This window comes from Pipra filicauda, unplaced genomic scaffold (assembly GCF_003945595.2).
Source record: "Pipra filicauda isolate LSUMZ 115617 unplaced genomic scaffold, ASM394559v2 scaffold71_size5581439_pilon, whole genome shotgun sequence".
NCBI lineage: Eukaryota > Metazoa > Chordata > Aves > Passeriformes > Pipridae > Pipra > Pipra filicauda.
In genome coordinates this window covers 2,978,448-3,003,455 of record NW_024104887.1, presented here as the reverse complement: position 1 = coordinate 3,003,455, position 25,008 = coordinate 2,978,448, and the positions used below count along the sequence as shown (strand labels likewise).

At 43.5% G+C, this 25,008-nt stretch overlaps 1 protein-coding gene across 5 annotated transcripts in view; it reads left to right on the top strand.

Moving 5' to 3' along the window:
* The window catches only part of MYL10 (myosin light chain 10), an 88,442-nt gene that overhangs the window by 26,085 nt on the left and 37,349 nt on the right, over nucleotides 1-25,008 (top strand). For 3 of the 5 annotated variants that reach the window (XM_039389333.1, XM_039389332.1, XM_039389334.1), the window contains exon 3: nucleotides 15,794-15,973. The gene's annotated coding sequence lies outside the window, so the exon portion shown is untranslated. Of the gene's footprint in view, nucleotides 1-15,793; nucleotides 15,974-23,823; nucleotides 23,968-25,008 lie in introns of those variants that run through there. The other 2 variants (XM_027734341.2, XM_039389335.1) reach the window with 2 other exon arrangements.

Here is a 25,008-nt window from a genome sequence, read left to right as displayed (position 1 = left end):
TTCACCCTCTGTAATGCTTTTAGAAGCTTGGTGCACCCCAGCAATGCAATATAGAATTTTTTTTATTGAGTAACAGAGCAGCTGCTCTGCTCTAGAGCAAACTCTCTTTATGTACTGCTCGGTTTGGATAAGAATTTCTGAAAAGCTCTGGAAAGACCTTTACCCAGAAAAGTCCCCACATCAGCTCCCTTCCATGTCAAGGTCTTGTGTTATACCTTTAGTTCAGCTTTGAGCAGGACTTTGCACAATGGATCTCCAAGGTCCCTCCTAACCCAAGTGCAATGATTCTTCCCATTGATCTTCCACAGTAGAAGTCATTAGTAACTGTTCATGGCTTAACAAAACTTCCCCTCTCTAAAGTGGCTCAGAAGAGCTCTAGCTCAACAGAAAGCTGCATCCCCACTTTAGATTCCTCATTTGGCTTTTTACTTCCCAAGGGCTGAAGATAAAATTGAAGCTGGGTATGCAAGACTTCACCGCAGCAGCGAGTTGGGCCAACAGCATCCCCTCTGGTTATCTGTGGAGAAGCTGGAAACAGGACCCAGAGGGACCTTCATTGGTTCTTTGCAGGATTTCACTTGCTGGATTGGCTTGATTTTGCTCAGACTTCTGACCTTTTGGGAAAACTGAATCTGGGTGAACTCAGATGTACACTACAGGGCTTGCTGTGGCTTTTTCTCTCGCAGATGGTAAATGTCAAAGGATTGTACAAAGAAACTGAAAGCAGCAGCTGAGTGAACCCAAGGTGTCTGGAACGGGGCAAAGGGGATGTGGGGAGACATGTAAAATGGGGGCAAATGTGATAATTTCCAGAGCTGTGCAAGAGAGGCAGAGAAACCCCCCGGGGGCAGGGGTAAGTCATCCCCGCGTTCAGTGAGTAGTCTGTTGTGATTGCTCTCTGATGTGAAATAGAGTGAGAAATGATGGGATTTTTTCCCCTTTAATTTATTGGAAATGTGAATGACTCAGTCTTGCTTTAACTTATTTTGTATCTGCTTTATCTGGAGCGAGCTCTGAATAAACAGGGCTTTCTCTTTTCCTACTCTTGGGGATTTGGCTTCTTGCCTCACTTTTTTTTTTTTTTTTCTTTTTCTGAAAGTAGAGATTTGGGTGAAAAGTAGCCATAACATTTCTGGTATCAGAAACATGCTAAATCCATTCCTTTTAAACCAGGGATGTTGAAACATTCACTCTTCAGAGTCACTCAAAAGGTCCTGCTCATGAGAACCGTGTCCAAGCTTTTCTTCCCAGCTCCCTCCTGGATGTTCCCAGGAGAGCAAGCCCTGAACCCAAGAACTCTTTCTTCCAAACCCATCATTCCCTCTTGCTAACCTTCTGTCCCCTTGCCCATCAAAAGATGCAGCTGAAACATCTGAAACAGCTTGTTTTGTGAATAAGCAGCACGTTGTGGTCAGCTGTGAGCCAGACAAGGATGAGGAAGGTGGTGACTCAACGTGGCTCAGACAGATGGAAGGCGACCTCTGGGCCAGCCCTTGCTGTCCACTTCAGTGTAATCTCAGAGCTGAACAAGCTGAACAGCTCTAGCAAGTCTGTGTCCAGTTCTGATTTTTGGGGTAGGAATCAGATGCCACGCAGCTTAAGGCTGAGTTTGTGTTTAATTAGGGGATTATCTCCAATCTGAAATGGAGCCGCTCTGCAGCGTGTGAACCCAAGCGAGATAAAGACTCCCACAAACCCCTGCAAACTGGAAATTTGTAGGGTTCACCCTGTGTTTATTCGGGGTGAAAGGCGGAGCTCAGCTGCCACAGCTGGACTTTTTTTTCTGATCCCCATTTGCTGCTCTAATGTGTTTGCTGAGCAGATCATCTGGAATCAGACTGGCCGGAGCTGGAATCGCTCCGCTCCCTTAGCAAATACACGAGGTCTGAGAGGTGTCTGCCTGCATGTAATGAAATGAGCTGACTGGCACTTTAGCATTCCCCTGTGTAGGAGCGTCTTAGGAGTAAGACACTTAATTATTATTAACATTCTAATTGGCCTATGGTGTGCGTGCGCGGCTGCGCTGCCGTCGGTGCAGGAGACACATTCCACACTTCCCAAACTGGCTCCCTCGGAATCAAGCAGAGCCCGTATCTTCTAAAATCCATGTCTCAACCTTCAGCCGTTTCCAGTAGCAAAATCCTAAACGGGCTGGGGGGGGGAGAAGAAAAAAAAGTAACTATATTCAGGAAACACTAACGGGAAGAGAGCATCTCGGTAAGGTCTGCAGATAAGAATGGTAGGAATTGTTCTCTCCCAGCAACGCCTGCGGTACAACTTGTCCTGGACGCCTCAGCCGCTGCTCCATGCCAGCATATAGGGAGGATATTGGCTCTTAATGGGAGGCATTAGGTGTTTAAATCAAGCCCATTTTCCCCCAAGCGCAGCGCTGTCAGGTGACAGCGCCTCGGTGGCGGCGGCGCTCCCCGCTCGCCCTCCTTGTCAGCGGCTTGCCACCACCTAGTGCCTTCCCTGGGAACTGCTCCGGCCCGGACAGCGGCTGGAAAAGCCCATTTTTAAAAAAAAAAAAATAATTGTGCATTTAACACAAGTAGCGGTGGCTGCAGGTTTGGCTCTGCGCTTTTGCAGAGAGCAGTGTTTGCTGTGGGACCGCGGCGATACTCGCTGCTCAGCGCTGCTGCTTCCACTGACTAACGGGGGTTCACTGGGATAATGTCCTTCCTGCTGAGCGGAGCAGCCTAAAAACAAATGACTACTTTCTAGCAGGGTGCTTGCCTTAGTGTGTGGCTGCCAATGGCAATCGGTTCTGCAGGGTACAAGGATCTTTTTGATGCATCTTTGATTGTCTGACAGAGAACAAACACTATTCTTATAAACTCACACTTTGGAAAAACATAAAAGAAACTGGCAGTTTGAAACAGCTTCCTCTGTGTGCAGACAACCTCTCTGAAAGACCTAATCTGACCATTCAACTGCATTTACAGCTCTCTCCTTCTGCTGAGTTATAATAAAAACAGAAGCAAGATCCTTAGCTTCCTTCTCGACCTAATTTAGCACTAATCCTAAAATCATCCCACCCTTTCATACTACAGAAATTATTTCTACAACTTTTACCCTCATTAAGAACATCATCACGTACTCAGTCGTTTTTACACAAATCAGTGGGACTTAACTACCCTCATAATCAAGTTTAGGGTGCCAGGATCTGACCTAAGATTATCTTGCTAATGGAATTAGTGCTGCTTTGGCAGTGCCAGTTTTCTATCTACATATTGCAAGAACTGCTTAAACTCAGCCTCTGAAAGGTGCTGTGCAGCTGCAGTTCCCACCAGTCCTGGTGACTCGGATATGTCCTGAATCAGTCCAGGCTCAGCTCATCCTGTTTATTTGACAGGCAATAACCTTTTTATTGAACCCAGCACATTACACTGATGATCCACTCGTCAGCAAACATGATTGTAATAATCACTCGGTATTTATTTAACAGCCAATTGCCGTCTTTTGGGAAAGAGTCAATTTACATAGTTCCAAATTAAAATTAATACATTTTCTAATGGTTATTTAATAAAGGCCAAGATAGGGGACTTGCCTACTGGTGAGAGGTGAGGATGGGAGACCAGGCATCTGCGTGTAGTACTTGTTTCTGCCACTGCCTTGCTGGATGACCTTGGGCAAATCACTTCGCTGCCACATTCTTTTTATTCCCTTGTAAAACTGGTATAATAGTACCCCGGTGCCACGGAGCTTAATTACTGTTTGTAAAGGATTTTAACCTCTCCAGCAAGGAAGTGCATGAATTATCCTATAGCCAGCCTGCTGCCCCTGGATGGAGGGAACATATGCAGCTGTTCGTGTGCAGGGGTGTCTGGCGAGGAACACATTTTAGGCCAGCGAAGTATCTTTCTTTTAAGATAAAAGAAAACCTTCTTCCTCCCATGCTCTGCACCAGTGTCAGAGCTTCCTACTGCTTTTAAGTGCAAAGTCTAATTTTCTCTGAACATGTGTATTCAGGAGCCTGGCCAGCCCCCCTTGGTATCGATTGCATTGGCCAATTGATGGGGCAGGTAGGGATTTTTTCTCATCCCTAGCCTGGGCTTTCCTCATGTGATAGTATCAGACTCTCACTCCTTGTCCTGGTGCTTTCCTTTCCCTCTCCCACTCCTCCTCAGGAATATAAAACACTTCAGAAATGGGACTAGGTTTGTAAAACGTTACTTTAATTGGATTTTTTGGGGGGTGTATTGGTATGCACGGGTTATCTTTAAATGATTTACTGATGTACTGCCAAGCACTGCTCATTTAACCTCCTTCCTGCTCTCTTTGTATATATGGATTCCTCTAACGACACTGGCAAACAATCTTTTAGAGAGCGTGCCACACATTTCTGCAACGAAAATCCCCAATGGAAAGCCAGCAGACACTGCCATTCCCGGGCTGGCATGGCCCAGGCTCCCAGGCTTTGGCACTCGGTCTCCAGTGGCCTCGGGGGGCACCCAGCACCTTGCAGGGGGAGTTGTTTACCCACCCCCAGTCCCACAAAGGTAAAGAGGAGCCTTTTTTCCTCTCTGCTTCTTTTTTCTTCTTCTTTTCCCCCCCCCCTCGTTTTTTTTCCCCCTCCTTGTGATCGTTGAGCCACTCCGACGTGAATTTATGTGTGTAATCATCTGTGTTGTAATTGGCAGCCTGGCATATGAGTCACTAACCAAATTAACTGAAGTTTCCTTTGGGGAAAAATGTAATCAGTTACTACACTCAGATACATTGCACCAAATTAACTCTTGCTGTTTGTAGGGGTTGGGGCTGAGCTGGCTGATGGTTTCCTTCCTCAAAACACGGGGAGGGAGGCAGGAGCAGACAAGGGTCAGAAACCCCAAGGATGGAGTATCTTTCTCCAGAGCTCCTGGAAAGTCATTTGTAACAGTCTCTACCCTAAGAGTTCAAAAATCACAAATAACATCAGCCCCATATTACGAGATTGATTTTAAATCCAGTAAGATGGAAAAATACATGTTTTGCTCGTTTGGGGCTTTTAGTGCTTCACCATGTGAGCTTATTATGTTTGCAACCCAAATTATCAGACCTCCACTTGGAGTGGGAAAGCAAGCTGGGATTTCCATAGAATCACATGATTCAAGAAGCTGGAGCTTTAAGAAAAAATCCACTATTGCAGAACTAAGAATTAGCTGGTCAGAGTTAACAACACAGCACTTGATTGTTTTTTTGTGTGCATTGAAATCTATGAGGTGCCCAAATCTAAGCAGCTCTGTGGAAATAATGATGATATGTTTTTGGTTTGCTGGCTGGATTAAAAAAAATCAGTGAAAAGTTTAAGCAGAATAAAATACTTTATTTGATCTGTTTTGAAATGAAACATTAATTTTCTTTTTTCACTAAAAAAAAAAAAATCAGATGCTTTAATTTAAAAAGTCTTCATCTTTCAAATATTTCTTCCCCAAGTCTGGTAAATAGTTCCAGTTGAGCTTGATCTGCAACTGTCAGAAAATAAAATATTCTACTAAACAGGTCACAGGGGCCAGCCCAAGAGATCCAGTCTGGTGGGTGACTGAGATGATGGAAGACTCAAAAAAGTGGTAATTGCTGCTTAATAGTCTCAGGAGCCCAGATATACAAACATGTAGGTACCAATCTCTTCAATTTTAGCCTCTGAAGATTTGGTATCTGGTATTTTTGGCTTTTGACTGCCTGAGGAGAATAAGAATTCTTGCTGAAGTGTTGGTGGGAGGTAAATACGTTGACCAGTATGAAGTGATTCAACAAGAAAGGTGGTAATGGTGACCCTTTCAGAAGGGCATTCTGGGAAGTCCAACCATAGCCTCCTGGAGAATTAAGATTTTCTGATGTCTTTTGTGTAGGGCTGAACTTGGTCTGTTGTAGGAAAATGGTGTGTGGAGCCCTGTGGAAGAGGCAGAAGGAAGGCAGTTTGACCATGATGGGCAAAATCTGTAATTCAGGCACAAATCACCCAAACTGCTCAGAGACTGTCCTGCAACTGCTGCAGGTATAACCAGAAAATTAAAAAAATTTGGCCCTTTTTGCTCCCAATGAAGTCAGTCAGCTGATGCACTGCAACTTAAGTTATGACACCTGCTTTTATTTTAACCTCAAACTCTCTTCAGAAAGACCCTCTCTGAAAAGGTCTGGGATTTTTTTCTTTTTTTTTTTTTCCTTTTTTTTCCTTTCTTCTTTGTTGCCCCTGCAAAAATATAGCACCAAGTGTCTCAGTACCACTGTGATTCTTTAGCATAACTCTGATTTCTGACTGCACCAGTATTTCCTTTCTCTTTCATCTTCTCATTTTTTTTTCTCCATATATTTATTTTAATAACTAGACCAACCTATTTTTGCAGTTGGAAGAATGCAAAATTCAATTTATCTCAGGGAACACCTCAAATGAATTCACGCAGAAAGGGGGTGGTGGAAGATTTAGGTCCTGACTGTGAGCTTTTGACTGGAGCCATTTGTCATTTTGCTTCGCGGATCGGAGCAATGAAGGTTTTATAGTGTGAGCCCTTCAGTGACAGAGCTGAGTGTGATATCCCACTGCTGGCATGGGGCTTCCTTTGCCAGGCCTTCATAAGCAGCCTATCCAAACCCATATCTGCCTGAGACTGGTGGAGAGAGGGGTTGGATTGGACACGGCCCTGCTGTCATCCTTTTACTCGGTGTGAAATCAGCTCTTCTGTGCTGAGGATGAGCTTGAAACATCCGGATCATTTGTACATGGATACAGACACTGCACACATAGAGCACTCCTGGGAACTTCTCCATAGCCTAACTCAGGCCTACAAGGTGCTCACTGATATATTAATGCTGCAGAAATCAGAGAAAATAGCTGCCTGGAGGTGTGTTTGATGCTGGTTTTGATGAAGCCAAACTGGGGATACATTCTGATCCGTGAGTGTGCTGTCGGGGATCACATGGCTGAATAATCCCTTCAAGGAATTTGAGTCCTCTCTGCCTCCAGCTGGTGGGATCAGTTTGCTGTGGCAAAGTGGTGCTGGGGCAAAGAACCAACTGCAATGGAGGCTGTGGAGTCTGGGTTTAGTGAGGAGGTGGAAACAGGGCTGGGCACATCTTCCTGGTGAGTGTATCCCAAACCCTCTTTGGCAGAAACCTTGGAAGGACCAGGTATAGAGGGCAAGTTGGCTATTTCAGCCAAAGCAGAACTTCCCTGAAATGTCTTTTCGATGGAAAATGGAGCACAGAGAGCAGTGATGCTCTGATGGTGGGGATGCTTTTTGGCTGCTGAAGGAGTGTAGGGGGGGAGCTGGCTGTGCAGATTCCTGATCCTTCCAGTCAGTTTACACAAGTCTCTGCTTGTCAACACCCCCTTCCCCAAAGTTATTTATCTTCCTGTCTGTTGCTGAGAGCTCTTGGATCCAAACAAACTGAATCAGTTCACACCTGCCATATAAACCAGGAATGCTGTAAGAAGTGGGTGGGCTCCTCTACTGAGAGCTCCGTGGTCAGGTGGGGTGGGAATCTGTGCTCTTCTCTCTCAGTGAAGGGGAAAGCTGGGCTGGGTCAAGCCTAACTCCTGCCATGGCTCCAGAGTGACTGCAGAGACACCTTTCTTCCCTGGCCCTTCCCAAAGTGAGCAGTGGAGGCAGAACATCAGCCAGCTTTGCCTTGTGACACCCCACCAATGCATCTCCTTCCTCCAACAGTGACCAGTGGCCTGGCCCCCATCAGACCCCTGTAAAACTGAGCAGCACCCAGACCCTCCCACTCCAATCCAGAGCAGCAAAGGGACTGGAGGAAGAGCAAGGAAGCAACAAGGAAACACCTGGGAAGTGCTCTAACCCAGTTTCTGTGGTGCTGCAGCTTCCAGCCTGCTCTGGGTGTGTGTCAGGATGGGTGTGATGCCCTGGGGTGTTGAGGGCAGAGGGATATTCCAGCTGATCTTGCCCACAGTGGCTGCAGTGCCCTGCTCCTCAGCCTCTCGTTGTTGCTGCATTATTAGAATTGTGCCAGAGCTGCAGAGAGATCTTTGAAACATTGTAATCGATGCAAGGCAAAATTTGCACTTGGAGTGGTATAAATAGTGCATAAATATCCTTCTTGCTGTCTGCACTGAGGTGAGTCTTGTCTCAAGAGCTTCCATTTTTATTGCCTTTTTCCCCCCTTCCCTTCACAATACTGAATTGACTGACTTTATCTTGGCACTTTCTGTGTCTTGCCAAAAGAACAAACTCAAAATAGCTTTCTGGGGTGCATTTTGGAGTTGTTTTTTTTTTCTGTGCCACTGAAAGGAGGGATGGTTGTTCCAAAGAATGCAATTTATTTTATCCACTTTCATCCCGAGTTTACACATGGGCCATTAGCTGCCAGCTGAGTGGTAAACACATAAATGGTGGAGGTAATGCCTACGTTTCTGAGCCACTTTCTCCCCTCCAAAAGCTTTTCCCTTCTCCCTAGCTGTGGTTATGAGCTTGCAAAACTCACTTAAACCTTTTCCACCAGCAGAATTAACTTCCATTAATGTTATGAGTGCTTCAGGCAAAAGGGCATTAGTTTGTTACACCTCCTCTGAGATGCCTGGAACAGGTTGAATGACAAAGCAGCCATTTAAAAAACCTGTCTGAAGATCATTTACCAAGAAGGGGGAGTTTTGTAGTGAAGTTGTTTGGGAAGTGGGAAGTCTCAGTGCAGTTCCCAGATCTCCAGGAGTGTTTTGGCATGAATCTGGAATATGTAATCTCTCATTTTTCTGACCTTCATCTTTTTTGTATCAACTTTGTCCTCTGGAAAGGGCTATTGGTGAGCTATGCTGGGGGCATGGTAGTGGAAAATATAGTCCTTTATCTCCCTGAGCTCCAATGGTTTGGGTAAAAAATGAGTGAGAACATTGCTTCCTTCTGGTGCATTTTCTGCCTTTATTTAGGGTGAAAGACCTGATCCCAAACAGGAGTGTAAAGTGCAATACAAATATGAAATGTAACTGAATTTCTGTCTTTTAATCCCTTGTCCATGTAATTTCAGGTTAACTGGGATTGGTGCAGTGGCTGCAATCTCCTACTCCACCTTTGTGGGTCGAGTTTCTGGGCAGGGCTCACTGAATTTCTGCATAGTTACAGGATCTTGAGGAACAGGCAGAGCCCATTTTCCTTAGTAATGGAGTAGGTTGTGAACAGGTCTGTTGTTGAAGCATTTATTGTTTTTCAACTTAAGTTATGGTTTCATATAAATAATATATGTAGCTAGTCAATGCTTGGGAAATGCATTCTTTTCCTTGTGAAATATTTATGGACGTCAGTGCCTGCTAAGTACCCAGTCAATTTGGAGAATACAGCTCCAGTGAGAAGGCTTGGTTGCCTTTAAAGTCTTGGCCAGGGTGGGACAGACCTGTTAGCTGAGAGATATTGGAAATCTGATTTTTTTTATCTCTTGGTTTGCCCCTCTCCTTCCCCTCTTTGCGTGGGGTCTGTCCATGCCACCCAGGATTTGGAAAATGGATCTTATGCTGGTGAAGTTTTTGTCCTGATAGAAAAAACAATGGAATCCTCTATATCACGAGGGGACAGGTATGGTATGACCTGGTTAAAAAGATAATTCAACTGAAATCTGTTGGGATTTTTCGCCTGTCAGTCAAATAATTAAAATTATTGATATATTTTCTATAACAAAGTATAACCTCCAAAATGCTGTCACTATTCATACTGGGGCCATTTTGCCCAGTGTAGAATTCCCATGTGTGGCTTGTGCATTTCTCACACCTTCAGAGTGGAAATGAGAATTAACCCAGCTCTGGGTTTACTGGTGGGACAGTCCAGGGTGACTTTCATACCAGGGGACATCTGTGGCTCCCTGTGACTTCTCCAGCCTGGTCATGGAAGAACTGCTGGGGGTTAAGACAAAGAAACTCCCTGCTCAGCCTTTACCTCAGATAATATTTCAGCCTTCTGCTTCCCTGCTGGAAATCAGATCCTTTTGGTCACAGGGCTCTGTCCTGCTCTTTGACTGGATGACAAGAATTTGTAATGGTTGAGATTCAAAGAAGTGGACACCTGGATTTCTTTTTCTTGCTTTTTTCCCCCCAAGAAATCAGCACACCAGCTCCTGCACTTGAAACAGGCACTTGGGGCATAGTGGGGAGTGAGAACTTCAAAGTATCAAGGTTTTACAGGAGCAGAGATGGCTGAAAATAAAATTAAATTCTGAAAAAACACCCCAAATTCAAGAATTTGCAAATCTGTTTGAACTGACTCAAGTAATCTAAATAATTTAAATAATTTTGGGTGGTTTTTTTTTTTTGTCCAGCTCTGACTCCTGCAGGCTGGAGCAGCAGCAGTGGCACCAATGACAAGCTGCTTTTGTAACACTTACTCCAGTTTCCTGCTCTGGTGGCCTGTGAATGGATGATTTTCTTTATTTTTTTTCCTTAATAAACAGCCCTCACGTATCTGTCTGAAACTCACACCATTAAAGCCTTAACTCAGCAATCTAAAATGATGTATTTTTCCCCCCTTACCTACCTGTCAAATCATAAACATCAGCCTTAGTAATAAATATTTCTATTTTATATGGATCTTTTTATGCCTTTATCCCAGTTGTATTTTCAAGGCTAAGGGCTTCAGTATGAGAGTCTTGCTGCATGTTTAACAAACAAATAGTGAAAAATACGATATGCTGATGTGGAGATTATTATACATAAATCATTGAAAAACACTCTTTTTTAGAGAAGAGACTCACAAAAGGAGTCATTGACCTGAATAAAAGAAGCTCAGCTGTACTCCAGAGAATTTGCCATTTTCGATACATGTTAGTGCTTGCTAACAATTGTAATTTATTAATCCTGTTCTCTCTTCTTTTCCTCCCTACTTGCACATTTGATTTTTACTGTAAGCAAGAATTGCATTTATTTCCTAAGAGCGTAAATTGATCTTTCAGTCACTGATAACCACTAAAAGCTATTTGATAGTCAAGATAATCCCTCCAAAGACCCATAACCAAAGTAGGTAGGAAAGGCCTCCTCACTAGACCATCCCATTTTAATATTTCTAAGAGAAAAGGCAGTATTTGCATCCTGAAAGGGAGCCAAGGATATTCTGGCCTGATTTGCAGGTCATAACTCTCCTCCGGGGCTGTTTGGAAACAGAAGCTCCCTGCCTAGTGCAAATTGATGGAGCCCTGCTGCCCCAAATGAAAGACAGGCAGCTCTGCTGAGACACTCCAGGATGGGGAGCAGTGATAGGATTTTTTTCATATCTCTGGAAAACCAGGATGTCTGTTTTGCTGTTCAAATGGGAGCTGAACCCTGGCAAATTGTGGCTTCTCCTGCAGAGAAACTAGAGACGGTTTAGACAATCCAGCTACACTAAGATGCTATTTTTATTTAGATTTTGAGTGTATCTGTTGTGTAGAGTCTTTACTTGTTCAGGGACTATCAGGCCCCTGCTTTGGCATCCCAAAGCTTCCCTCTAAATCCAGTGTTTGCCAAACGTGGCTTCACATCCATGAACAGATGTATGCACGTGCCCACCTGCCTTTCTCCTCATGTCTCTGTTTTCTAAATGCAGGTGCAGTAGTTGAGCATTTTATACCCCCAGAACTAAATCCTGCAAAGGAAGAGACAAGGAATTAAACAGTTCAGGGTGAGGGAATCTTATAAATATCCAGCTCTGTCTGTCTGAAATAGGAGCAGTTTTCTCTCCCAACGCTTCTTCCATTTACCTGTAGAAGTGCCTTTGAATGGAGCTGCACTCCCAGCACCATGTTTTGTTTCATTTAACAAATGCTGCCGTTTTTATACGAGCTGTTTTCTTCCTTTGTCAACATACTCGGAATGTGTCTGAGGAGTTTTTCTGAGCACCTTCCCTGCGGGGTGTTACTGAAGAAACAATCGAGTATTTAACTGATCGTTAGTGCTTGGCTTTCCCCTTCAGCTGCAGCCGCTCTGTTTCTGAAGGCAGGCTGTGATGTGCCTGCTGACTATTTCAGTTTTAAAACCTTACTCAGGTTCAGTAGGTGCTGTGCAAAGCTTAGTGCTTCTCTAGTCTGAATATGACTTTTTTTCCCTTCTTACGTGGCTGAGGTTCCTCCTTCCTAGAACACTAATTACCCCCCAGCTGCTCCTCTTTGGGGCTCATAAAAAATGTCAGGGAGGAAAAAAGTTATGAAACAAACCAGCATGCAAAGAGAAATAACTGAGAAATATGTGCTATGTTTGTGCCATACATTTTAGCAAATGTGGAGTATCTGTCTTTGTAGCTAAATTTCTGTATTCTTACATTTATTGAATCAGCAATGTCCCCATTCATTATGGAACACGAGCAGCTGGTCAGCCTTTCATGGGAGGTACAGTTTCCTTTCCTTCTCATAGTAAAGACAGAATAATGCTATTTTTCTTCAGCACCTTTCAGCTAATGCTCCTTTAGATTGTCATCCTTACTTCTGTGTAAATGCAGATCCTAATTTAGAAGAATTATCTTTGAGTAAAGCATTATTTTATCCCGGTAGGGTTGGGAAAGGGCTTCTTTCCAAAAGGGAACTGTTGGACAGGTTAAAGAAACTGTTGTCAGCATCATCCCTTTTGTGTGCCTGAGCAGTTTTGGAAAGAGGGATGTAATTATTGGCCTCAGCCAAAAAGAGGGAGGGAAAAGTCTGTATTTCACAATCCTTCTCTCCACCACAGGTACCTTTTTGGGCTTCTGAGAGAACCTGCCACTACCTCCCTCAGTATTAGGAGATCACAGTATCCTTCAGCACACTTACAGATCATCCTTCCCCCTTTCTCCCTTCTTTCACTTCTTTCTGAATTTATTTACTCTCTGTGTTGGAGAAAACTTGACACTATCAAAAAATGGGTGTTGGCAATTTGAAACCTTTCTGGATGACACCTCACTATTTTCACTCACCTGGTCCATCCCACATGGTTTTGTAATAATTAAGACCATGGTGAGGAGAAGTCAGGAGCTGAAGGGAGTGGAAACCAGTTCTCCAGTAGCTACAGAGCTGTAGCAAAGAGATCATCTGATTCCAGCTATGCAAGGACCTTGCACAATTCCTGCCACTTTCTCTCCAAGACCAAGAACAGAAAAACAAACCATTAAGAAGTAGCAACATACAACAGCAACCTACTGACCTTTCCAATGTGTGCTCCTGCCATGCTTCTCTAAATTATGTTTTAATAGAAAGAGCACGGCTTTTATCTTCTATTAAACAAACAAACCCAACAACCCACTTTGGGGAATTGTCAGAGTTTGGGGTCAGCCTCACAGCCTGTTGAGGTAACAGAAAATGCTTCTCACTGTGTGTATATTGGTTCCTTTTGTAGAACTGGTTGCAATGGAAAAACCAAAGTTGGGCACATTTGAAAAGTCTGGTATCAGACCAAGGGCTCCCTTCTACAAAATGCTGAGTAAAGCTGGCTAGAAAACAAAACATCTGTTTTAGAAAAAATGGGGAAATTTTAGAATTTTTGTCTCATCAAAGTAAAAATAAGGCTACTTGTTGAAGAGAGAGCAAGCAAGCAGAACTGAGGTTCAGCTCCCAGCACAGCAAAGCCTGGTGCTGAGGGTATTCCTGTAGGATGTAGGAGACCAGCATTCATGTCTGTGGTGTAAAACACCTCCTTGACTGGGATCAACACAATTGCTCCTGTTGGATTGATTCTGACTTGATAAAAATCCCATTCCTTGGGGCAGAGGGGACAGGATGACCCAGAGGTTGGGGTATTTGCAATGACTGTGGGAAGATTGTGTCAAATCCTTGCTCTGCTTTATTTGGAGCCAACTCAGTCTTTCCTGTATCACATGGAGTAAATCCACATCACCAGGGAATGTAACCACTGGGCTGCTGGCTATGCTGGGATCCTTTCCCAATCAGTCTTTGTCCATCAGTCTCAAGCTGGGTGGGAGGATTCCTCCCAGCAAGCATTTTGTGAAAATGATGTGTTTCCCACAAAAAGTTTCAGTTCTGAGAGATCAGCATTTTCTGTCTCCCCCTCACCCCAAAAAATGGAAAACCCAACCCCCTCTAGTTGGAAAATGCCTGACTAACACCAGCACTGAGCCCCGATGAGGTCAAGTGACTGCTTGCCTCCTTCCAACGTTTGTGTCTTTTTATTTCAAAACACTTTGAGAGCTGCTTTTCTGGCAGGAAATTGCAAAAAAGCCAAGGCTGCATTTAAATAGTGCATTCAGCTGCAGCTTGCACCAAGGGCAATTTGGAAATAATCTTTATATAGATGTTGTCTCAAATACCTATTGAACACATTGAACCTCCCACACACCTGAGCTTCTTGCTTTGCACAAAACATAAAATTTAGCTCTTAAATACCAGAACCAGTACCTAAGAAAGAGGCCTGGAAAAAGTAGCTTTAATAATCAAACCCATAAATCCACCCCAAAGGGACTTTCACTGTCACATGATGACTAACTGGGAATGTGTATGTTGAGAAGGGAGGGGAAGAAAAGATAAGGTGGTCAGAGGGGTCTAAACCACAGATTTTGTTGGCATTAGAAATGTGACCACTGCAGGCAGCAGGTCTGTGGAGCAGCTTTCCCAGCCAGGAGATCACTGTTTGTATTCCTTCCTCTGCTCTTGGTCTATTGAAGGGTTCTCAGACAAATAACTTTCCCCTTTGTGCTCCTGTTTCCCTCCCTGTAAAGTGCCGTCAGTGACATTTGTTGCTTTTGTAAAGCACTTTGAGATCTGTGGGCAAAAGGGATGTGTTGGAGTTTTTGTGGTTCAGAAAGGGAAGAAGCTGTGAAACTGAAGTTTGAAGTCGTCCTTGTGTTCCTGTGTCTCTTTGCTCTTAGTGGTATTTTTTTCTTTTGGGAAGAAAGTAGTGATTGCAAACGAGTGGAGAACAGCCAGGAGTCAAACCTTGCTGTCAGCTGAATGCAGGTGTATGGAAAGGAATTCACAGGGGACAAATGGTGACAATTCTCTGGGTATCCCATTGCAAAATGTCTGGAGCTGAGTGGAATGCTGGGTCAGAGGCAAACCAGTGATGCTGAGCTCAAAGTGAGCCTCTCCCCAGCTGGCATTCAGATCAGTCACCAGCCCTGCCCCAAAATTGTCCTGTGGCTGATCACACAATTTACTCTGACCCAAGGGCTGCCCTGAGCTCCATCTCAGCTCCCTGTGCTCCCCTGCCCAGCTCTGGCCAGCCCAGGGCACGTTCTCACACTGCTCCCTCCTTCAGGTTGTTATTGCTGGTGCTCATTTATCTGGTCATAACAACACCCCAGCACACAGTGATGGTCCTCAAAGCTTCTGGTGTGCACAGGCAGGGCAGGTACAGACAAGTCATGTCCTTTGCTCATGAGTAAAACAAGACTGAAGCAAAGATAATGTGCATTAAATAGAAATCATATCATATTAAATAAAAAAGCATTTAAGTGTTGCTATTTTCCACATCTAGGTCAGAATAAAAATTGTTTTAATGCCTTTGAGCCCTTATCACCTCTTGCCAAGGGCCTCACCAGCAATCAATAATACAGCCCAAGCAGCTGTATTTGGAGACTTTGTTCTGCCATTTGATTTCTAAACAGATTTTTCATGCCCAAGATAGAGAATGGAACAAATGACTATTCAAGAAAGCTTGTTATAGAATGAGATCCTATAGTCCAGTCCCACGGCTTATGGTCCACATGGAAGCCCAGCTGAGAAATCCAGCGTTGCTTTATCAGCAAAGTCACAAATATTTACTGAGAACAGAAGTCAGATGGGAAGGACTGTCTGATCCAAACTATGCATAGCTGACCTAAGCATGAAAACAACTGTTTTTTCTCATTTTTTCTTGCTCTATGGGTGGTCTCCAGTGTTATCCATAAATAATCTATTTTTTGTTAACTTTGTACAGGATAAAGAGGATAATAACCGTACCAGCTTCACCAGCCTGTGGAGAGAACAGCTGAAGAGAGCATGTGAAAGTGCTGTGATGAACAGCAGAAGAGGGAAAGGCTTCTTGCAGTGAGAGAGATCTAAGCAGCACATCAGGCCAGGAGGCAAACAGAGAAAAAACTTTTTTGGATGTAACCAGGTGGGTTGCTAGGGGTTGGATTAGGAGGGGTGCATGGTATCAAAGAAGAGAAAGTCAACAGGTTCTTTGTGCAAAAGAAAACCAAAGGAAAATGAATGCAGTAAAATGTGTGACTTAAACCTTGTCTAATTTAAGAAAGAAAAACTAAAGTGCTATTCCAAAGAAAGAGCTTGAACTCAATCAAAGAAAAGGGATTCTAAAACAGTAACAGAGAACCTTCCTTCTCTTTAGAGACACTCAAAGAGCAAATAGGATGTGCCTTTCTATTAAAATATGTCTTGCCAAGGAGGAAAGGCTTGAAAACCTTGTTTCAAAGATCTGAACCCCACTGTCTCTGGTTGACTGCCTCAGCTCAGGATGCAGGGATGGGCAGCAGTGGTGATAGCAGAGCACTTCTTGGGTCACTTGAAAAGCAGTGACCTAGGAGCCTCTATTCCAGAGGCAGGATCAAGCTGTTCTGTCTGAGACACTGACCGAATTCCTGGTGGATATATGGGATATATGCAAACCACATCTACAGCATCCCAGCCTCGCCTGCTAAAGGATCCAGGGAGCTCAAACCAAGGAGGTGTAAGTTGATTGACCCCTTTAGCCCAGATCCCTCTGGTAGGACTTGCTAAGCTTTAATCTGACTCTGGCCAGACAACACACTCACCTTGGCCTCAGGCTGGTTGGACTATTTGCTACCAGCAGCAACCCAAATGTTAAAGATCAACACATCAGATAAATATTAACAAAATTTCAGGCCAACAGCAGTAAAATGCTGCCATGTGGTGAGATTTTTTCCTGATCTGTAGCTGTCACTGGGGTGAGCCTGTGTTAGTGGCCTCTTCTCCATTTCACTAATGACAGCTGTAAACCTGCTCTAGCAACAAGCTGCTATGATGGGACTGCCTTTGCCTGTCTCTGTACATGTAGCACCCTCTTCCTTCTTCCTAAGGAAGCTTGGAAGCTCACACACATCGTGGTGGGACACTGACTGTTGCTGGCTTAGTGGTGAACAGATGTCAGGGAAAAATGATAACAGGAGAAAGTCAGAAAAAAGCATGTTCCATCAGGGCCTTCCACCCATCAGAGGCACTAGAAAAGGGTCTTCCTTCAGGTTGTTCAACAGCCATCAGGACATTTGGGTCATTCTTGAACTGGGGTTTCCTCAGGATATAAATGTGGGAAGTCACTTTTCCACAAGACTATTGGTGGAGGTTGTGTAGGTGAGAGTGTGACCAACCTTGGACTAGAATTGCAGAGTGTTGAATCCTCTCTGAGGGAGGCCTAAAACTTCTGGGTAAGTACGTTACCAGAGGAGGTATCTGTGTACCATTCACGAAAATAATTATGCATTTCAGAAGACACTTGATTTTTTAAGTAGTTCTTGAATTCCCAAGTGCTTAAATCACTTCTGAAGGTAAAAAACTGACTCTTCAGTCAGAAGCTTTTGAAAGTATTATCCTCTGTGTTTTCCCAGTTATGTTCCTCTTCAAGCTCTTAAGTGATTTTTAAAGGCACTGATCACCCACAGGCTGTGTTGCAGTTGCTGACAGTCGTGAGCAGTCAGCACCTCTGGAGAAGTTGAGGAGTTTGGTGCCTCAGTTCATTTGTCTGTATTTTAAAACGGTGGCCTCTGCTTTTATTGACTTTTGAGACAGGTGAAGATGATAAAGTGAATGAATATAAAAAGTGCAGCAGAGCATTAAAAAGCAAGGAAGATGACAAGAAGGGATTGTGGCTGAGATTAAAAGGCAGGATTTCATTGGGATGTTTTCCTTATGCCAAGACCTCTTTTCTATTGCCTTTCTTTTTTTCTTCATATGAAGTTGCATTGAAAAAGCTGCATCCTGGCTCTCCCACATCCCTGTATTTTATCACAGTCACTGATGCACATCCTTGTAAAAGGCATGTTAAATATTTTTGTGGTTAAATGTCACCTGGCTTGGTGGAAGCAGAAGCCTCACATATAGGGCTGGTAGGAATGAGTCATTTTATAGGTTACAGTCTCTGCTGCTCCCCCTCATCTGGACCTGTTCTCATGCTGAATCCAGCAAGGTCCTGTCACCAAAGCCACTTAAAACCTGGAATTTGTGCTCCAACATACTGTACTTGTGTCCTGCAAGCAGCAGTTCTGAGCTGGGACTGTGTTCCCTGGCTGCAGTTCCTTGTGCTCAGACTCCTCTGAGGCTTTGTGGTGTTTTTCTTATTCAATTTTGGAGGCCTGGACAATTCTGCTGCTTGGATCTCCCAAGTTAAACAGGGTCAGACCTGGTTAGTTCTTGGACAGAGCGACCTCCAAGGAAAACACAGGCGTTAGCCTGCAGGAAGTGTGATGGTGATTCAGGAGGTGGCTCAGCTCCCTCAGAGTCAGGATTGAACTGGCAAATCTCTCCAGGGCCAGAAAGTGCAGTCCTGGCAGAGATGGCATCTTCCAAAGGTCAGGGCAGGATGGAAAACCAATGTCTGTTTTGTTTGCAAGGGCATGAGGAAAAGTTCCTGCCCTAGAAATGAGGCACTTTGGATGTGATTAAAGAAGTCAACAAAACTGGGAAATGACCCTTTGAAAAGATCACACATCTGGGGTTCCAGGAGGCCACACAACACCCTTGGGCTGCAAAAGGTGATTCTTTTATAGCCCTGCTGCACAGTGGAGTCAGGCCTGCTCTCTGTGTGAAGAATGTGCCTCCTTTAAGTGCCAAAAATATCAGCTGGATTAGCATGATGGGCCAGTACAGGTTGCATCAGGACTCCTAATTTCCCTCCTCCGCTGTAGCCATGTAGTTACACTCCCTGCCCACAGGATCAGTCTAAAACTGGGAAAATGTAAGAGGCCTCAAAATGGACAGGACAACTTCTACTTGCCTTCATCAAACTGCTTATCCAGATGCTGTTCTCTGCTACATGGAAGGAGGAGAACAACTACTGAAAGGTTTCTCCTCCCAACCAGAATTAAAGCAATCACCTCTTCTGTGTGGACAATTGTGTCCAAGAGTCTCTTAGAAGAGCTCAAATTCAGCAGGAGCAATCAGATCCTTTGTAGACTTGATATAGTCTGTGGTTTGTCTCAGATTTTCACATAGGTTACCTTAGAATGAAGTCCTCACTCTTATTTTATCAAAATTAGTTATACTTTAATCATTTTGGGGTCAAACTTCCTTTTTGCTTAACACTTTTTTCCAAGTTTCCAAGTAGAAGTGAATGAGAGTTCTTGTGACACAGATCTTTTCTAGCTCTTTGGATGCTGTCATACATATTACACTTGGCTCCAAACTTCAGCTCTCTGAGTGAGAAATAATGCTGTGGTTCCTCCCCCTAAAACTGGATGATGATCTCACTAACATCAGATTTCCTCACGTGAAATTCCTTTCTCAAATCACTGTCAATGGATGTGCCTGGAGATGAAATCTACCTTCAAGGTAGATTTTCTCTTCATGGGGGAGAACCTTTTCAGTACAATCACTGATATTCCTCACTTGCATTGTTAGTCTATTGATCATTAATTTATTTGACCTTTATTTGGCACAGTGCTGAATGCATGATGGATTGTAAAGTATTGAGTCACTGATCATTACTGATTTATTGAACCCTGTAGCGGGAACAGAATGAAACACTGCTAAGCCTGCTTGAAAGTAAAGTCAAGTGAATGTAAAGCACAAGCTTAATATAAGTGCCTGCTTAAATGTCCTAAAAGAAGGATGGATTTCTCATCCTTTAGGACTGCATTAAATCACAGGGGTCAAAATTCAGGGTTTGTTTCCCTGAATCAGTCCCCTTGGTATAAATGAGCTATTTCTGCTCTCCCACTGATAGTGCAGCAGACAGGCACTTGGATGCTCCAGCTCATCTGCTGCTTGTTTTGGTGAAGTACAGCAGCTTTCTGTACATTTTTGCCACTTGCAGCTGGAATTGTCACTTCCTATTTGAGAGGAGAAGGGGGGGAGCAAGTACAATTTCTAAATTTTTGTGGGTTTAGGCATCTTCATGACAGCTTTAGTGAGCTTGCTCATCTTATGGTGTTTTTTTGCTCTTCCTGGCATTTTCTCCTTTTGAAGTCATTAAAACCAATTTCATATTTATAAATAAAATGTCCTAATGCATCTAATATATGATGAGGTCTGGCTGCTGCCTGCTTTTCTTTTTAATGTTTATGCCAGGTGCCTCTTGCTTTCAAGGAACCAAGCAATGAATAAATTTAACAGATATTTCTTTTAATTAGCCCCCAAAGAGATAGCAATGAAAAACACTATCAGAAACATTCTAGTGCTTTAGAAAATATAAGACTTCTTCACAAAGCCTCCACGCAGAATTACAGAACAGCAATAAAATCATCACTTGCATGCAGAAATAGATTGTTTACACAGGGATCTCCTACGAACTGTGCATTTATTAGTATTAACTCCTAATCACACAAACATTTCCCCACATGCACCTGAGTAGAACTATTTAAATCAGTGGCACAGCTCTGCTGCCTGACATTAGGTACGTGCATTAAGGTTTGTAGGATTAGAGCTCCATTCGTGTGTCTCTCTTAAAAGCTTTGCCTTCTCTCAGAAAAGAGGGGGAAGGAAAATTTATATTCCAGATCGGTGTAATTACTGCAGCACACACAGTATTGGCAAACTAGATTCTCTGAATGTCTGCAGCGTTTCAAAGCAGTTTAAGAGAGAGGCTAAAGGCTGACAGTTCCTTACTCTGACTTACATTCTGCCCCCTCTGCTTTTGATTCTGCATTCAGAGCTGCCACGAGAACGTCAGCACTGCAATAAATATGCATTTATGTAGCACCTTTTTTTTGAAGTTCTCTAAACACTTTACAGACAGCCCTTTATATTCACAGATCTCAAAGTATTTTAGAAATCTCTGTTAGTATTGTTTTCCCTCTTTTATTGAGGGAGCAATGGTTGTGTTCCCAGGGAAGTGACTGATCCAGGAACCAATGCTTTCAAATTAGGTAAATCAGAATTCTCCTATGAAGATTTTCCCTAGAAGATCTCAAGTGACTCTGAGGGAAAACATCAAGTTTTTATTTCTGTGTTGCAGTTCGCTGTTACAGGCAGGATTACACAAGGCTAATAAGCCTCACCTGTGACAATACTCAGCCTAGAAAGCTCCTATCAACCAGACACACAGTAATTATCTCCACTCCTTGGCTGGGATATTGGGAAGAAAATCCAACAATCCTGGCTCCAAAGTTGTTTGTTGTAGGTACATCATGGGGGTGTGGTATTTCTGCACCGAGTCCCTCCCACAGGTCACTTTTACACGGGGCTTTAAGGGAGACTGAATCTATATCCTGAAGTCTGTTTCTTGGGACTGGTTTGTCTGGGTTGCAGTTGAATTGTCCCCAAGATGTGCAGCTAATAGAGCTGTCTCTGTGCCCATTCAGCCCAAAATATTGGAGCACTGAAATATTCCCAAAATCTGGAGCACTGAGCAGGAGAGAGCAAACCCATGCCCATGGATCTGCTGCAGCCAGAGCGATCCTGTCCTGTTGGGAGGTGATGTGCTGCTATCAGGTGTGTCTGTGCCTCTGGCTCATCCCATAGGATCCATAATCTCTCACTGAGGAGTCACAATCCCCTGATAATGGAGTGTACAGGGTCAGACCATTGTATTGATCCAATTCCTGAAAGAGCTGGTTGAGGAAAAATACTCCCTTCTCTCCCCCAGCTATAAGGAAGTTCCTTCATTAGAGATCACTGCAGAGCTACGGAAACATTCTCTTCCAGCAGAATATTTCCCATAATGTTGTTATGGGAAATGCCTTAAAAGTGGCAATCAATTCCTCTTTGAAGTCATTAACAACCAGAAATAAATGCAGGAGTTGGTGTGAGAGGGCTGGAAATACGAGAAGATTTAAAGTGTATCTCTTACATGTGCTCCAGCAGAGAGAAGGGAAGAGATCCAATTGCTTTCCTACCCTTGGAATTTCTCTGTTGGTTTTAATAGTCTGATACCCTAATGACAAACTCCACACACACTCTGGGGTATGTTCTCAACTTAATCCATGGGGATACATGTCTGTAATACTCATTAATGTCAAGGAGCGTTAGGACGAACATAAATCTTTGCTCACTAAGATGTGAATCTAGACTCTGATGTACACCATGCCCCATCAGCTGCTGACTGAAGAAAAAGAGCAATTCCAGCACCTAGAAAGTCTTACTTGAGAGTTCCTAGACTAAACAATCAATCCAGCCAAAAAAAATCGGGGATGAAATTTCTACTCCACACTTTGGGTTCGAAACACCAGCTGTGATAGAGAGCGATGCATCCCCAGTGGGCTCACACGGGAAGTCCATAAAATCCCTAAGAATCCCCAGTCGGCTAGACAGGCTCTCTAGTTCCACCAGAAACCCTGAAAAATAGATAAGCAGTGCATTTCTCAGCTAATTGCCAGTGCCATACAGCTCGGGAAAACATCTCACTGTACGTATACATACAGAGAAATTTCGATGCCAAGAAATTAGAACTGCTCTCTAACAGACTTCTGATTTGTGATTTCTTTGGCACCGAGCCTAACACAAAATCACTGTGATTTCCAACTGCAAATATTTTTGGAACCACCAGACTTGGTCCCATGTGTATGTTAAATGAAATGAATGTTCAAAATCCATAATAAAACTCCAGAGAGGAGACTCCGATTAGAATATTAACATTAATCTTAGGAAGTCACTAGGAACCATTCAAGCTATAATAATAAATTGCAATAAAGAAGGAATATAAAGGCTTTTTTTGCTGTCTGTTCAGTAAGCAGGTGTTACTGTGAACTCTCTAATCTGCACAGCACAGAAGTGAAGTGGTTGCCCTTAAATTTTCCAGTTGCATAAAATAAATAAATGACATTACCAAATTATGTACAACAATCCCTCTCATAGGAGCTGAAGTGCAGTTGAGGGACTGGTGCAGATCCTGAGATAACGTAAAGCAGCTCTCCAAGACAAGACTGGAAAGTTTTCAAAAGCCAACCTTCTCTCAACAGCTTTGGAGCCAGAAGCAGGAGCTTGGGCTCACTCCAGATTTATGGGAAGAGCCATCCCCAGGTCACTTGCTGGTGATGAGGTCCCTGGTTTTTCACCCTGAGAAGTCACAGATGTCAGGACATGATGGTCTCACACTGCTCCTGTACTAGAGCAAGGGCTGAGCTCTGCTGTTCTGACCTGCTGAACTTTGCCTTTGATTTTATTTGGAACCAGGCTGAAGTGATTCAATTTAGGTCTCTAAAATGGTCCCTAAAAGTACCTTATCAACAGTGGCTTGATTTTCAAAATAAATGATCACTCTCCAAAGCTTTAACTAGCAGCAGTTAATCAGCACTTCTCAGCTCTGTCACCCAGCTAATATGGTTATATATGTTCAGCATTAAACCACTGTGTTTAAAAGCTTTAACCACTGTCTCTAACACTGAAATAAAACTGTGGTTCACTGTGTATAACATTTGCTTGTAAAATTCAGCAAGAATAATGATCAGGAGGTGAATCAAACCAACCCAACCCCACCCTTTAACTTTGAATTGGACTTTAAGTTTGGTGTTCTGAAATTTAAGTGGTGACAGAAAAAGTTTCTCATTATGATTAAAAAATTGGACTCAAGTGAGACTAGCACGATTTGACTGGCAATGTCATTGTATTTTCATAAATAGGTGAGAAATGAGGTGTACAGGAATTTCTTAATTCAGTAAAAGGTTGCTTTTCAGCTCAGGCAGTGACTCCCAATGGTGAACATATTTCTGTTTTTATGGAGAAGTCGTTTTCCACACCTGGTTATTTTGTGGTGTTCACTGTATTTTTGATGCAACTCAGATTCCAGGAAGTCTGGGAACTCCCAGAGCAAACTCTGCTCTGCAAGGATCTGTAGCTCGGCAGCAACAGCGAGGAGTTGGAAGCTAATCTATGTTGAACTGTATCATTGAATCTTCTGGGATTCACTCAGAGCTTGTTAGGAAACAAACTGAAGCCCTGAAATGCAAAGCATCAGGACACCTCAAGGAAAATTTTTGATCACAGGTACAATGCAATTCACAAAGAACTGTCTAAACACGCGGTGATTTCAGTGCGTTCGGTGTGTCCCTGTGATGAGTGTTCTGGGTGCAGCCTCACAGAGCAGCAAAACTGTCCTGCCAGGTATGACACTGCTCTATTAATAGTCTATGAAGTACTGGGAGCAAATGAAAGACACTTCAGATGACTCTTGAAAAATGAATCAGTATCTGCTCTGAAATTGGACCCCAAGCGTGGAAACATAAAATAGGATGTGTCTGCGAGAGATTATTTTGGGGCCATATGGTTTCTTACTCTGCTCCACCCTCCTTTTCAGGAAAGTAACATGTCCCAGCACCCTGTACTCATTTGAGATTGATATGGGCATGTTTTGGGAGAACACTTTGTTGGGCTATTAGGAATTTTGTTCTTTCACAACAGACAACTGCTCTGGTAATGCCTCCTGACCTGTCTTTGTGGAAAACACTTACGAAGGGAGAACTTTTTATGCACCAATTCTTGCCTTCATCCTACAAATAAGTTGCTGGCTTTTCTCTTCACCACTCTGCTTTAATCTCTCGTCTCTCCTGTTTGACACATCTCTCCTGCTGGCTGCTGGTGGGACAAGCCTGTGATTTGTTCCAAGCAAACACACGTGCACAGTTTCCACCATTGTGTGGTCTCACGTTCTGAACTTACCTGTGGGTGTTTACTTTGGTGGCATGACCTGGTATTTTTGTAGCTCTGTATCTTTTTTCCTCCTTCCTTGATATTTTGTTCCCCTCAGCCACGATAACTCTTCGTCAGAAGCTGCTGCATTTCTGCTTTGATCATACAGAACGTACCATACAGCCTGGGGTAACACAGCGCTGCTTAATACAGATGAAATAGCTACAAACCCTCTTAGAAGTGGGGTTTAAAAAGGGATACCAGTGAAATCAGATCCCTCTAGCTGGACAGCAGTCTGATAGCAGAACAAGGGCTGTTGTGGTATTTGGCAGCCAGACAGTCTTTATTGTTATTAGATGAAACAAAGCTTGTGATCTTTAGTCCTTGACCTTCACTGCA